Genomic DNA, 16336 nt, shown 5'->3' on the forward strand with positions numbered 1-16336 from the left:
CTGTATTTTAAACTGGTTTATACTTGTACATTTCTTCAACTCCACATTCATACGGTTCCACAGTCTGACTCCACAGACTGAAACACAGAAACTTTTCCTGGTGGTTCAGGCACTACACGTTTTGAAGTTGCATTTTCTTCTTAAATCATATCTCCCATCTCAACTACTAAAAAAATTAGAATATTTCCTGGTCGTATTTTTTTTTTTAGCCTTGTACATTATTTGTGCTGTGTGATATCCCACCAAATCTGTGATTTTGAATAATTTTGACCGTAAGAATAATGAGTTGGTGTGCTCCAGATACCCGACCTTGTGAATTGTCCTCATTGCCCTTTTTTGGAGAATGAAAAATGAATGTAACGAACTCTTGTAATTATTGCCCCAAACCTCTACACAGTAGTTTAAGTACGGTAAGACTAGTGAACAGTAAAGAATGTGGAGTGACTTCTGATCCAGTACCTGTTTTGCTTTACAAAACAGAGCCAAATAGCTGAACATCAGCCGGATGACCGTCCACAGAGTCTTTCAGGTCTTCACCATGGTGCGCAGCACCCCGAGCGGCGTCTACTCTTTATTATGTCTATGGTCTTACTGACCACATTCTCTCTCTCAGAGACAAAACACTTCCTGACTCTAGTCACATGACATGAACAGGTGATCAGCTAAGGAAATTATCAAGAACGGCCACCAGGAGGTGCTATAACTAACAGAAATAGGTTCACTATATATATATATATATATATATATATATATATTATGGCATGCCGTTTAGGAAATTATATATATAATGAAACTTGATATATATATAATGAAACTTGATATATATATAATGAACGTTGATATATATATAATGAAAGTCGATATATATATATATCGACTTTCATTCTATATATATATATCAACTTTCATTCTATATATATATATCAACTTTCATTATATATATATCAACTTTCATTATATATATATATCGACTTTCATTATATATATATCAACTTTCATTATATATATATCGACTTTCATTATATATATATATCGACTTTCATTCTATATATATATATCAACTTTCATTATATATATATATATCAACTTTCATTATATATATATCGACTTTCATTATATATATATATCGACTTTCATTATATATATATCAACTTTCATTATATATATATATCGACTTTCATTATATATATATATCAACTTTCATTATATATATATCAAATCTTTTTTTCCTACCGAGCCCCGGAAGGGACATGTCCGTATGGCGAAGCGACAATGAAGGACACTCACCCGGACGAGAATTTTATTGAGTTTTATTTTGAAATCGGCCTGAAATACACAGACATTCAAGCAGTGCGATGCGCTAAGAGTCTGCCATGCAGACCAGCGATCCTGATAATGGTAAGTTTTATTTCTCCAACATCCTGCTGTTATCCTACTATGAATACGCTAGCTACAACAGTCCCACATCAGTATTATGAACGTTCCGCCAGCTAACGCGGTCCGGACACCGGATCACTGATTAGAGGTTGGCGTTGAACTATTGTTTGCCAGCCAGTTAGCCGCTGGTAAGCTAACAAGCTATGAAACAACTCCTTATAAAACCGGAGGAAAGCCGCAGCAATATTTCAGTCCAAGACCTGTATTCAGAACCTCCCACGCTGTTACACAATGACCCATTAATCATATTACTGAACTATATGGTTATCATTGAAATTTTCCTTGAAGAACCAGTGAACTCTTTGCGAACACATTTTAATTTATGTGTTGATTATGTTTCGTATCAGTAATACAAGTCTAAAAAACTGATTCAAATGATCAAGTTAACACAATGAAGTAAAGAGTACTGGTAATCTGCAGCTATTTTCATAATTTCAAGGTAAAATTCTGATGTGTGATTTTCTAGCTTTGCAGATGTGGAAATCCAATGCGCTGATTTCTTATACACAGATGCTTTTGGTGTTTTTTGTTGTAAAATAAAACAAGGCATTTATCACTGTTGGAAATTATTACAGGTATTATTTGTAACACTTTCTAACATTGTATGGACAAAGCAATAAATCAGTTAATGGATAAAATCATTTGTATTACAGATGCTATCAACAGCATGCCTTGTTCATTTTATTTAGTTGTCAGCCTTGGATGATGAGGTCCAGTTACCAGGAGCACTAGTCTGCAGCTTACTGGTTCCGTCCTGCAGCTCCTCCACGCCGTCCTCCTCTCTACAGACCAAATCAAGTAAGATCTGTTTAGACTATGCAGACATCAACATGATCAGTATGTTATCTTTTGACCCATCCTAAAATCACAAAATAGAACATTTACTTTAAGTTAACTGTGTTTATGAAAATAGAAAATAATTACTGGCAACTAGTACTTTTTGGTGCTTTTATGCAGGAAAAGGGAACCAGGAAGCTGCTTTGGATCCTCTGCAGTATCTGGAGAGGTCAGAGGAACGGTTCTTGGAACAGATCGGAAGACACCAAGACGTGACCTCTGCCATTCTCCAGAACATCCAGAAGATGAATGAAAACCTTGGTTGCACTGATGGGACGCATGGTGTCGGTGCTGGAGCAACTGTCCCAGAATTAAACTGCATTGTTGACTATTGGCTTTTCTAGAAAATAAATCTTTTTTAGTACTTCACCTGTTTTGTATTTTACTCATGCACTTTGGGTGAATAAACAGAAATTTGTGATGAGAGATGCAAATTTTGTCTATAATCTACAGAGACTTTATTCAGTGTTCAGTGCACACTTTTGTTACACACATTTTGACAGATAAGCAGTTGTGCTTTTCAAGCAGATTTTAGTCAGAAACATCAGTAGCATATGTTTTTTTTTTTACTGTTACACCAATCTAGGTAGATAAACTGCACTACTGCAGCAGACATATTATTGAAATGTGCTTCTATTATGTGTCTACATACACTGCTCACAAATAGTTATTCAACTTTTGGGTGAAATTGATGGAAAATATAAAAAGTGCATGCTTTAGTGATATATCATAAAAATAGGGTATTTAACTAGAAACATGCAATAGTGATTTCCTCATCTCAAAAAAATTTATTGAATCAAAAGCTAACAACAGTGGAGGGTATGTCACAATAAAAATGTCTCAGTTTGGACAGAACAGCAGCCTTCAGCTGAAATCCAGTACAATTGTGTCCCACCAGTGGCGTGATCATGGATGTGTCCAGGCAGCAGCTGACCTCTGCCTCGTAATTAGCCTTAAGACCAGCTATAAAGATAAACATAGATATTATCATTATCATCAACATATGGTGCATGTGTTTAACCTTTAAGCTATGTAGGGATGCAAATGTAGTCGAAGCTAAGTAGCTAAGCTAATGCTAACACGTTCAGTGTTCAGAATCAAAACATCTCTAAAAATTACCTGTTTTCTCAAACGTAGTCGCCGTTCCCTGTGACAACCATGAAGACAGATAATCACAGAAGAGCTCATCTGAAGAGCAAATGTCCAATAAGGTTCCTGTTTTTGTTTGCCATGTCCTTCCAGGGCTCAGTAGGAAAAAGTCTGAATATATGGAATGAAACTTTGAATAGATGGAATGAAAATCTGAACATTCTATATTCCGACTTTCATTATATATATATCTCAACTTTCATTATATATATATCAACTTTCATTATATATATATCAAGTTTCATTATATATATATCAAGTTTCATTATATATATATCAAGTTTCATTATATATATATATCAAGTTTCATTATATATATATCGACTTTCATTATATATATATCAAGTTTCATTATATATATATCAAGTTTCATTATATATATATCGACTTTCATTATATATATATCAAGTTTCATTATATATATATCGACTTTCATTATATATATATCAAGTTTCATTATATATATATCGACTTTCATTATATATATATCAAGTTTCATTATATATATATCGACTTTCATTATATATATATCGACTTTCATTATATATATATCAAGTTTCATTATATATATATATCAAGTTTCATTATATATATATCGACTTTCATTATATATATATCAAGTTTCATTATATATATATCAAGTTTCATTATATATATATCGACTTTCATTATATATATATCAAGTTTCATTATATATATATCGACTTTCATTATATATATATCAAGTTTCATTATATATATATCGACTTTCATTATATATATATCAACTTTCATTATATATATATCAAGTTTCATTATATATATATCGACTTTCATTATATATATAATTTCCTAAACGGCATGCCATAATATATATATATATATATATATATATATATATATACACACACACACACATGTGTGTGTGTGTGTGTGTGTGTGTATGTGTATATAGAAAGCTGAGATTGGAACTAATTATTTTGCACAAGTTACAGTGGAATGTGTATGGAAAGAGAAAAGTGCAGCAGTAAATGTAGTAGACCAGTGAGTTATAATGCAGCATTGTGCAGTTTATAATGCCGCATTGTTAAAGTAGTACTGTTATATGAATAGCATGTGTCTGTGACTGACTATTATCAACTTTTAGTTCAGATTATCATTATTGATTCAGTAATACATAACCAGCTGTTCAATATTTTAGATAGTTGAGATATCACTAACTGGTGCCTCAACTTAATTACGATGTATTATAGCTCATGCGTTATGCTATATATGTATATAATATTATTCTACAAAGCAATCTGACCTGTAACGATAGAGATGGTATACATTAGAGTGGAAACATTTCTGGTAACAATACCTATAGACATAGTTGAATAGCAGTTTGAGATTAGTAGACATTGTTGCATCCAAGAAAATACTGTAGTGGCCATGTTGAGCCATTGTGTCTTGATGGTTTTTTCCCTCTCTCTTTTAATAAGTGTAATGCAAGGTTCACTGTTTGGTTTCATTTTTTTTTCATTAATGCTGACATGGACAACATGTACATGTGAGTGTTGTACTTATATTTAGGCTTTACTTTTCATTCGCTGGTTATACTTAGTTTCTTCTTGGCACAACACACAGTGAACTTTTGATTATGATACCCCATGCTTGTCTGATGTGGAGTCAGTGTAATTTTAAGTGTGTTATGTTTTATTCAACACTGTTTTTTCACGTTCACAAATGCTGTCCTCAGGCTTAATGGAAAGTGTGTTTAGCCTGCTGCATAGCTGTGCACTTACAGGGTGAGGGCTGAGAAACAAATATAGTGGAAGGTCAGTGGGGATGTTTTCAAGATTTTACAGCCTCTTAGAGAAGTAGATTATTCAGTTTTTGTGTTATTGTGTTATAAATAATAGGTTTTACGCATGGCGTCCTTTCATTCTTTTGCATTTGTAACGTTAAATGCATTTGTGTTCTAGTGAGCTGGAATCCTGTTTTGATCAGGAATATGTCAAGCATTCACATGACACAGCCAAGCAATTTGTAGTTTTTCTCCTAATGAATCCCCTGTTGTTTATTAGACAGCCCAGCGCATTCAGCTTAGCAAACATCCAAAAAGTCACCATGGTACATTTATAGTTATTACATGCTTGCATGGACGAGAAGAAATCATTCTTATTTTTTTGTAATGTATATTAATCTCTTCATCCATAAAATCAGATCAAGGATTATGAGAAACACTGGATCCAATACTTTTCATGAGACATTAACCTCATATGTACTTAGTGCAAATGATGTTTGGATCATCAGCACAGTGATAACAAACAAGACTACTGGAAAGACAGAGAGAAGCAGAAATTACATTTCACCCTTTTTGTAATACCAAACCCCCGTTGTTCTCCTCCTCAGTGTTTTAGACTTTATTCTGTACTCACACAATAATTATGCCTTTGTGTAACAAAAACAGGGACAATAGGCTACACCTGCAGGCAGAGGCAGACACTTTGACTTTCAGGATTTCACAATTGCCAAATCAGCTGCAGGCAATGTTTTATTCCTTTTAAGGATATGCAATTACTTTGAAGGACATCAGAGTTGTATTCCTGTCAAATGAGGAGCAGCAGACAATATGACCCCACAATGGGAGCAGCAGATAGGTTCAGGCCTCATGTTAACTGCCTGACACCTTTACAATATTCTCACCGCTCTCATCAGTGACACCTCTGCTCTTTGACCATTTCTTCAGGGCTCTGGAGCTGCCATACAAGAACTATCACAGATGACGTGCAGTATTTCCATGTCTGCACTAAGAAGCCCAAAGAGTGCGCGGTAGACCTCTTTTTTTTTTTTTCCACAATGCAATTACAAAGTCTGAATGCTCCCTCCAATTTCAGAATGTTCTTCTGGAGGCCAAACTGCTTGCATGACGAGGAGGACCAGCAACATCAGTTAAAGCTTAGCTGAGGGAGTGCCATATGGGAAATGAGCAAGTGTTTGGGGAAGTCTCAGGGGATGGAGATCAGAAGCAGAGGTCCTCAGAGATCCAGGAAAATGAATGGACAGAGGATGAGTGAAAGGTAGGAGGATGGTGAAAAACAAGAGGCTTGGAGTCCAGAGAAATGGGAGGTGATTATAGTTGGAGACAGGTTCAAAATTCAGTGTAGAAATGGGAGAAGTGTTCAGATCACTGGAAGGCTCTGGTTTATTGGAGCAACTGATAAAAAAGGAACATGTTTATAATTTATTCTTAGCATACTGTATGACAAAATCAAGCATTTGAACGTCTAAATGCACCTATGTAGTGTATTTTTAGATGTTGGAAGACACATAATGAGAAAAATAAGCAGTCAATACAATGGCGGAACATTTCCACCTTGAAACTGCAGCGTACCGATTACAGTCTCATAAACTCATGCAGAGCTTCATTCGAAAAAGAGACCCAAGAAACTAATCCATCTCATTGTGGGGTGAGATTTCCTGTCTCACTATTTTTCTCTCATGTTCAAACAAGTATGGCTGAATTACTCCAATATTATACCTCACCATTGTAGAACTCAGAGTAAGCATACAGAGTCACAGGGTGGCTAGTCTGACTCACTGGATATAGACTTAAGTAAGAGTCTTGTGTTTTGATCTTGCATTTTATATGCCTTTCTCCTCCATTTGTTCTATCTATCTGTTACCATCTGCAAAGTCTCCTTAAGCTTATAAAACAACAACTTCAAAGCCACTAGGAGCAGAACAGCAGGACCCTTTAGTAGGAGACCATTTGAGAAGACAGCTCATCCATATCATGTAATCATTTCAACCATGTGTTCAGAACAATTTTATATCTGTAATGATAATAGTATTGTTGTTAGTGTTTAACAAGCAGATCTGTAAATTTAAGAAATTATTTCAAAGTGAGTTGTCAAGGTATTTTTTCCTCTAACCTCTCATGGACAGTGAAACTCAGCACCACCCCTGTGGATGAACACATCCATTGTCCGGCACTGACATTGCACTGGGAGATACAATAGTTCTGTCCATGTGGCACTATAGTATCCAGGCAGTGGAGAGGAAGGATGAGACTTCAAACATCTGTACATTGTAGAGGTGGAAGAAGTTCTGTGTCTACTATTTATCAAAAGTAAGGGTGGAGGCTGACTTCTGAGTTTATGTCACATGATTGTGTGAAATTATACATGTAGGTGCACAAATTTAAAAGTCATTAAAGCACATTTCCAATAAAGATTGAGAAAAGGAGAAAGCTTATGAGGTTTCCATTTGTGAAGCAGATAATTATATAAAAGGTATTCCAAACGAAGGCACAAATAAGTGTACGAATGGGAATCTCTGCAGTTCAAGATGACGCCAGAAGTCTTATTTCAACCAATATGAGTTTTGTTTGCAGAGTTGTCATTGGTGCAGACTTCAATGGGAAGAGTTGTAATTGGTGCAGACTTCAGTGGACATGTTGGTGCTGGAAACAGAGATGATGAGGAGGTCACGGGCAGGTTTGGTATCCAGGAGAGGAATGCAGAAGGACAGACGGTGGTTGACTTTGCAAAAAGGATGGAAATGGCTGTAGTGAATACTTTCTTCCAGAAGAGGCAGGAACATAGGTTGACCTATAAGAGTGGAGATAGGAGCACACAGGTAGACTACATCTTGTGTAGACGGTGTAATCTGAAGGAGATCAGTGACTGCAAAGTAGTGGTAGGTGAGAGTGTAGCCAGACAGCATAGGATGGTGGTGTGTAGGATGACCCTGGTGGTGAAGAAGATGAAGAGGGCAAAGGCAGAGCAGAGGACCAAATGGTGGAAGCTGAAAAAGGAAGAGTGTTGTATGACTTTCAGGAAAGAGTTGAGACAGGCTTTGGATGGTCAGGAGGTGCTTCCAGATGACTGGACAACTACAGCAAATGTGATCAGGGAGACAGCTCGGAGAGTACTTGGTGTGTCATCTGGAAGGAAAGGAGATAAGGAGACTTGGTGGTGAAATGAGGAGGTGCAGGAGTGGATCCAGAGAAAGAGGTTAGCTAAGAAGAAGTGGGACACTGAGAGGACTGAAGAGAGTAGACAGGAGTACAGGGAGATGCAGCGTAAGGTGAAAGTAAAGGTGGCAAAGGCCAAACAAGGGGCTTACGATGATTTGCATTCTAGGTTGGACAGTAAGGAGGGAGAGGCTGATCTGTATAGGTTGGCAAGGCAGAGAGACAGAGATGGGAAGGACATGCAGCAGGTTAGGGTGATAAAGGATAAGGATGGAAGTGTGTTGACAGGTGCCAATACTGTGATGGGAAGATGGAAAGAGTACTTTGAAGAGTTGATGAACAAGGAAAATGAGAGAGAACAAAAAGTAGAAGAGGTGACTGTTGTGGACCAGGAAGTAGCAAAGATTAGTAAGGATGAAGTGAGGAGGGCATTGAAGAGGATGAAGAGTGGAAAGGCACTTGGTCCTGATGATATACCTGTGGAGGTATGCAAGTGTCTCGGAGAGGTAGCAGTAGAGCTTCTGACTGGGTTTTTCAACAGCATCTTAAATCGTGAGAAGATGCCTGAGGAATGGAGGAGAAGTGTGCTGGTGCCCATCTTTAAGAACAAGGGAGATGTGCAGAGTTGTGGCAACTACAGAGGAATAAAGCTGATGAGCCACACGATGAAGCTATGGGAAAGAGTAGTTGAAGCTAGGCTAAGGGCAGAGGTGAACATCTGGGAGCAGCAGTATGGTTTCATGCCAAGAAAGAGTACAACAGATGCAATATTTGCTTTGAGGATGTTGATAGAGAAGTCCAGAGAAGGTCAGAAGGAGCTGCATTGTGTTTTTGTAGATCTGGAGAAAGCTTATGACAGGGTGCCCAGAGAGGAACTGTGGTTTTGTATGAGGAAGTCTGGAGTGGCAGAGAAGTATGTTAGAGTGGTGCAGGACATGTATGAGGACTGTAAGACAGTGGTGAGGTGTGCTGTAGGTGTGACAGAGGAGTTCAAGGTGGAGGTGGGACTACATCAGGGATCAGCTCTGAGCCCCTTCTTGTTTGCTATGGTGATGGACAGGATGACAGACAAGGTTAGACAGGAGTCTCCATGGACTATGATGTTTGCAGATGACATTGTGATCTGTAGTGAGAGCAGGGAACAGGTGGAGGAGAAGCTAGAGGCGTGGAGGTCTGCCCTGGAAAGGAGGGGAATGAAGGTTAGCCGCAGTAAGACGGAGTATCTGTGTGTGAATGAGAGGGACCCAAGTGGAAGAGTGAGGTTACAGGGAGAAGAGATCAAGATTTTAATGATGATTTAATGATTTTAAGTACTTAGGGTCAACAGTCCAGAGCAATGGAGAGTGTGGAAAAGAGGTGAAGAAGCGTGTACAGGCAGGCTGGAACGGCTGGAGAAAAGTGTCAGGTGTGATGTGTGATAGAAGAGTTTCAGCTAAAATGAAAGGAAATGTTAACAAAACTGTGGTGAGACCAGCCATGTTGTTTGGTCTGGAGACAGTGTCCCTGAGGAAAAGACAGGAGGCAGAGCTGGAGGTAGCAGAACTGAAGATGCTGAGGTTCTCTTTGGGAGTGACCAGGATGGATAGGATCAGGAATGAGTACATCAGAGGGACAGCACATGTTAGAGGCTTTGGAGATAAAGTCAGAGAGGCCAGACTGAGATGGTTTGGACATGTCCAGAGGAGAGAGAGTGAATATATTGGTAGAAGGATGCTGAGTTTCCCACTGCCAGGCAGGAGGCCTAGAGGAAGACCAAAGAGGAGGTTTATGGATGTGGTTAAAGAGGACATGAAGGTAGTTGGTGTGAGAGAAGAGGATGCAGCAGACAGGGTTAGATGGAGGCAATTGATTCGCTGTAGCGACCCCTGAAGGGAAAAGCCGAAAGGAAAAGAAGAAGAAGGAGAAGGAGTTTTGTTTGCAGAAGCCAAAATTGAAATATTCATCATTGTTTTGAATAAAATGTGATATTAGCATCTAGGTAAACAAGGATTAGTTTGAGTTTTTAAACAACAGAACTGTAAGGAAGTTAATATAATTTTGTTTGTGTTTTTGCCTCATTTTTCCCCGACAGCCCAAACTGCATACTCAGTTAAACCAAAATTCATTGAAATTACTTTCATGTATTTTGAAGGAAAAGCAAAACGCCAAATTTTAATCATATACACATTTTGAAAAACATGCTTGCGAACAATTTTATGTAAACAAGACTGGTCGCACGAAAACAGAGCAAAGGTTTTGAAAATTCTATTCATACTAGCTTTCTGTCTGACCTTCACTGGCACCAAAGACCACATTTTTCTCCATCACACAGACAAAAAACATCTGACATGTTTGCCTGAGGACCATCCCATTTCAAAGGTGGATTTTGTATGTCGACAACAACCTAGTAATTTCCCTCGATGCAGCAGCTGAGCACACTCGTCTGCACGATGACAAACGGAAAGGGTTATCTGGTCCCCTCAGAATACCTCACAAACATCGCTCAGATAAACCTAATTTTGCCCAAGGCTCTCTTCACCTGCTTCAAAACTAGAGCAATAAATTTGCAAATATCTCCAAGAATTCCCACTTCTCTGAACCTGCAGTAACTATACCTCCACAGGGGCATATCATTTTCCCTTGAGGACTTTGGGAAATATCATTGAGGCCTTCAATCTTTTTAAAAAAAAAATCTTCTTATTATTTATTTAATTTTTCTTGACTGTAAAAATTACTAATATCTTTGGAGAAAAATCACAAGCTCCATCTGAGGCCCTGTAGCACTTTTTAGGGGGTGACATTGCCAAATGTGTTGGCTGCTTATTTATTAATGTGCTCTTTTCTTTGCATAACATTATTCATGAATATTAATGTTGCCTCATAATGGGAACTGTTTGCAGCACTCAGTGGGCTGAAAGACGCTATGAAACAAAGCTGAGAAAATCATACTCGCCAATGTGAAGTGGGAGTTGTGAGCTTTCTTGCAGTGTATCAGTAGCTAAAATAACCGCACGTTCATAGGACATTTTTTAATATCCATGAATAAACTAGTTCAGTAAAAATATGGCAAGCCAGCCAAAAATAAAAAAAAATTTAAAAAACAGTTTCCGCCCAAATGACTGACACAATTTTCTCTGACTTGCCAATGAGCTGTCCAAGAGCTTCACACCATTTTCCACGAATAAGTAATATGGGAGCGGGGGGCTGACCTATAGTGGGTCTTTACCCCGAGACTAGAGCTACTTTTAGAACAGACTGACAAACTTTAGGTCAGTGGGGATTAATTAGCTTTTTGAAACCCACCCAGCAGATGTCAAGGTAATCTTGGGATGCAGGCTGCAGAGGTCAATGCAATATCTCAGAGCAGAGGGAATGAAAGCTGATCTCACCAATGTCCAGCGCTCTGCCATGCCAGGCATTAGGCCCAGATAGTCTGAGACCACTCCAGCCCTCATTCAGGCCTCATTAATGGCAAAGCGAATAATTGGGTCATATGTTTTGGGCTTGCAGGAATCAACTTTTTCACTGTTTAAAACCATCAATGATTAACTGTACAGCAGCAGAACGTGTGTGACTTGAAGGCTCATAATATTTATTAAACTAAACTTGAGACACTTTGTGATCTTTCTGCGTAAATCAGCTTTTCACACTGCCAGGGAGGAGAGGTTGTCAGATTCCCCCTTTTTCCTTTTTATCTGGGTGAACAGAGTCCCACATTGCCAGACCAAGTTCCACTATTCCAGGGTGCTGTGCCAGCATAGGAGGAAGCGCCGGCCAAACTCATTATTATTCTGTGAAAGGTGAGAAAACACTCTCGGCTGAAAGGTGTTGAAATCAGAGTTGTCAGTGGCTGGTCTCAACTGTGTTAATTTTCTGATGCTCTGGCAAAAAAAAAAAAACATGAAAGGGCCAGATATCATTATGGGGCATTGTGGGGACAGTAGCACAACTTTAAGGTTGGCTCTAGGTGTGTTTCTTTATGAGATCACAGATCATAGTCTGTCTTAGCGGCTCTGCAAAAAAGAAGAATTTCCCCTTAAACTATATAAACTATCATCTGTAGCAAAAATACATTAAATCAATAAATCAGGATGTTTTCCATCTGCAAAAATATAGCATATCAACTTAAGCCACTGTTGTTATTGCTGTGAGGAAACGACATTAACTGACACTGTAATACACAAAAAAATATGGGTGGCAATTTCATAGAACAAGCTAATGTTATTTTGCAATAATCTGGATACATGTACGGCACTCTGGGTGGCATAACGGTGTAGCGGTCAGCACAGTTAAGTGGCCTCACAGCAAACAGGTTTTATATTTAAGCCTGGAAGATGGCTATGTGGAGTTTGTATGTTTTACTGTATATGTCTGACACTTTTGCAGTCTTAGATTGATCACATATGGTACAATCACATACGCGTCATTCCAGAATTGGAGGACATTTGGACTTTAAAGTTTTTGAAAAACAAACCTTCTGTTTTACGGTTTTCTGCTACATATTCATCAATAATAGGCAATAAACTATCAAAGGTTTGATTGGCTGAGTTTACATATCAATGATAAAATTTTTATGACATGTTATATTTGTTGTTTGCTAACGCTATTCTAATCACAGTAACAGGGTTGCTAATCCATGCTAGTGTTAGCTTTTTCTCAGGAGACCAAGCTTGATATGTTGCTCACTGTTACTGCTGACCAAGAGGAAAAACTTATTGATGTAAAAAGTAAAGACAAAGGAAAAAACAGTTTGATTTGTCTTGATAATATGCATCTCAGGGTCGCATAACGTAGAGTGAGGCATTCAAGCAAGGCTGTGACAATGTCATGAAAATATTAAAAATAGAAGAGAGGACATAGCTTTACTCTACCTATTCTTTTGATAAACTGTTTGATGATGTTAATTCCAGCGAATCATGTGCTTCACAGTTTTCTTATTCTTCTACCAGCTAAACAGGTTTGGCTAACAGGGTTGTTGTGGGATACACTTTCCATGCATGATAATTTTTATTTAAAATATTATGTGGATTAAAAAAAATCCCACAATTACAACAGACATCAATAAAAAAATAATACCAAAAAAGGAGATTTAAATTTAATTTTAACTGTTTTGTTTGAGATTCAGTTTGGTCATCAGGGGGACGAGACAAGCGAAAAAGTGGCATTCTCGGTGGAACTCCAGACATATTTGACATTTCAAAAAATATTTTCATTCTTTTCTTCTAGTTCTTTTTTTTAGATTTGGTCTCAGGACAAGTGCATTTACACAACAACTGCATATTTTAGTATTTTGTACATTGATTACTAGAAATTTGATGAGTGGGATGTAAAATGTCCTCCAATTCTGGAATGAATGGTGGAATTGGGTGGGCAGGACATGGGAGAAGAATGGCATCCATAAATACTGTAACCAAAATACTGTTTTGTATTTTCCTACCTGCAATGTGTGCCACAGAGAAAATGTCTAACAGTGAAGCTAATGGAAAACTCAATAAAAACTGTTGAACAAGGAAAAGATAACAATCAAATGCGGAGCTCCTTGAAGCTTCATAAAATCCTTCAAAGGACATGGATGTTTGCATCAAATTTCAGCAGCCTCGACCCAATAATTGTGGAGACATTTCACTCAAAACCACAAATGTCAATCTCATGGTGGTACTAGAGGAAAAGTCAGAGGATGACAAAAGGGCATTTTATTTTTGTCCTTCAAGAAGGAGGAATGTCTGCAAAAATTCAGTCCAGTCCATTTTTCATTTTGACCCAAAGTGATAAACTGAGAGTCCAACACTACAATTCCAAGTTGTTAGTGTGGCAATAAACAAACAAAAAAATCACAGAAGAATCCAACCAGCCCTACTATTACACTAACCATTATGAACATGTGAAATTTTAGCTTGACCATATGTCATTATTGTCACTTACGACAGGAGAGAAGTCTGGCTAAACTGCTCAGCCTGCAATTGGGGAAAACAATGTTGGCAGGCACGCATTAACTGCACTAAGCCAACATTATTGCTTATCAATTTGCACATGCATAATTAAACACCATAACCACTCTGACAACATGTGAGGGGCTTTCTCTTTTACATAAAATCTAAATTCAGTGCATATCTCAAAGGCAGTCTACAGAATCAACCAAACTGTTCTTCCCGACTGTGGGATGCCACACAGTCTAAGCAGCATCAATAAAGTGATGAGGTGAGGATTTAGATGTGATAAAGCAGATTAGACTTTACAGTTTGGATATTTGAGAGGTTTCTTACAGAAATCCATATCTAATGACAGAGACTGCAATGAAAACACACAGTATTTCTGCATGAAGACGTAATAGCAAAGAGAAAAAAAAAAAAAGACAAAAACAGAATATTCATACTAGTGGTCGAGAATAGCTCAGTTTCTTTTGTTCATGGTTGACCCCTGTTGAGAATTGGTGCCCCACTATGCAGTGCACAGCATTAATGGCTCAGAAAATGCAGCCAGACAGGATGCTTCCATGGGAGCATCAGGGCGGCCACCACAACGCTGGATGTGCACTGATTTAATAAGCAGGTACAGAGACTCAAATGTAGGTGTCATCAAATCCAGCAATTAATATGCATTGAGGAACTTTGATGGTGAACATTTTGTTCTGTAACAGCCCACTAAAAAGCAGTTCAAAACAGTACTTATAAAACTGTTCTCACTGTCTCACTTAATATTTTTTTGCAGGTGTCCCTGTACATGATTCATATTTAATAACAGAATGCTATTTTCATGGTACCTGGATATCTGGAAAATGCTAGCTATATTTCTTCCGAGTTTGTGCTGAACACAGCAAAGCTATCTGGGAGAACTTGCAGCCCGAAGGTCTAGTGTGCTCCCATAAGTAGGTACTGAAATCATGTTGGATACAGTAATATCAGCCTCTGACTGGGATCTATGATGGTAACATTTTCATCCGAGTTATGAGAAGTTCTTTAAGAAATAAGCTGCATGAGTGATCTGTCTGTGAAATAGTCTTGTCAGTTCTTGAATGAGCATTTCTTACCTTCTTGGTTTAAGAAAGAAGGTCTTTCTAGCCTTAATCAGTACTGTAATGTCACACTGAACAGTCACAGTGCAATAGGAAACCCAAAATAAACAGGTCTCAGTCTGTTCAAACTTTGACTGGCAAGAACTCATGCATAAGTTATGCCAAAACACCAGTGGAAGGGCTGTAAGACAGAAAAGACATTGACATCAAATTTAACAGTGGGGGCACAGGAACCTGTTACTGTGTTCCCACTGTTAAAATGATTGAATTGAATTAATTTGATGGAGGAAGTTATTTAGTTTGTTTGCACAAATTGCATATTAGAGAGCATCTATCGCTAATCTGTGACCCCAAAATAATTACTCAAAACTCTTGTACACAAATTAGTCCTTTCAGGATAGGATTCAGTAAAGTTGAAATATGTTGCCCCTGATACTTGCTGGACTCTAAATAAAAGCAATCATCTGATTTCTTGTGGTCTCTTCACCGGTAGGAAGACAATACTTTAATAGAGTCCAGGTACCTAAATCATGGTAGTGCTTAAGGTTAAATGGTTAGAAAATGTCAGGCTGGCTGGCAGGCAAGTAAAACACAACAATCCGTCAATAGGCATGACGGTTTTACAGTATAATGATTGTATGTACAGTACCATGCGGCCTTGTCTGAAGCGGAACCTTTTAATTGAAGGAAAAAGACGCCACAGACTAGCATACGATGACTACACTGATTTAAGGCCCAGAGACGAAGAATATAGACTTAAAGTTGAAAAACACTGCAAATGCGATACTTTCACAATCTCACAACTGCTGTCATGCTCCCAGAATAATTGTCACGCTGGTGGAGATCTGAGATGTAGTGATTACACGATTATTCCAAGTGGAAAATCCACAACTCATACAAATGATCACATAATATTCGACAAAAACACAGGAATTGTCACTTGTATGCAAGGATGGGCCATCTCCTCCCCTCCCTGGTGGGTT

General features: G+C 38.0%; 1 long non-coding RNA gene across 1 annotated transcript; it reads left to right on the forward strand.

Moving 5' to 3' along the window:
- Positions 1-1191: 1191 nt before the first annotated feature.
- Positions 1192-2708, forward strand: LOC127533666 (uncharacterized). The gene is made up of 3 exons (XR_007941424.1): positions 1192-1398; positions 2127-2235; positions 2395-2708. It is a non-coding gene; the product is annotated as an uncharacterized LOC127533666 (long non-coding RNA).
- The last annotated feature ends 13628 nt before the right edge of the window (positions 2709-16336 follow it).

The sequence above is a fragment of the Acanthochromis polyacanthus genome, chromosome 4 (genome assembly GCF_021347895.1).
Source record: "Acanthochromis polyacanthus isolate Apoly-LR-REF ecotype Palm Island chromosome 4, KAUST_Apoly_ChrSc, whole genome shotgun sequence".
NCBI classification, from domain to species: domain Eukaryota; kingdom Metazoa; phylum Chordata; class Actinopteri; family Pomacentridae; genus Acanthochromis; species Acanthochromis polyacanthus.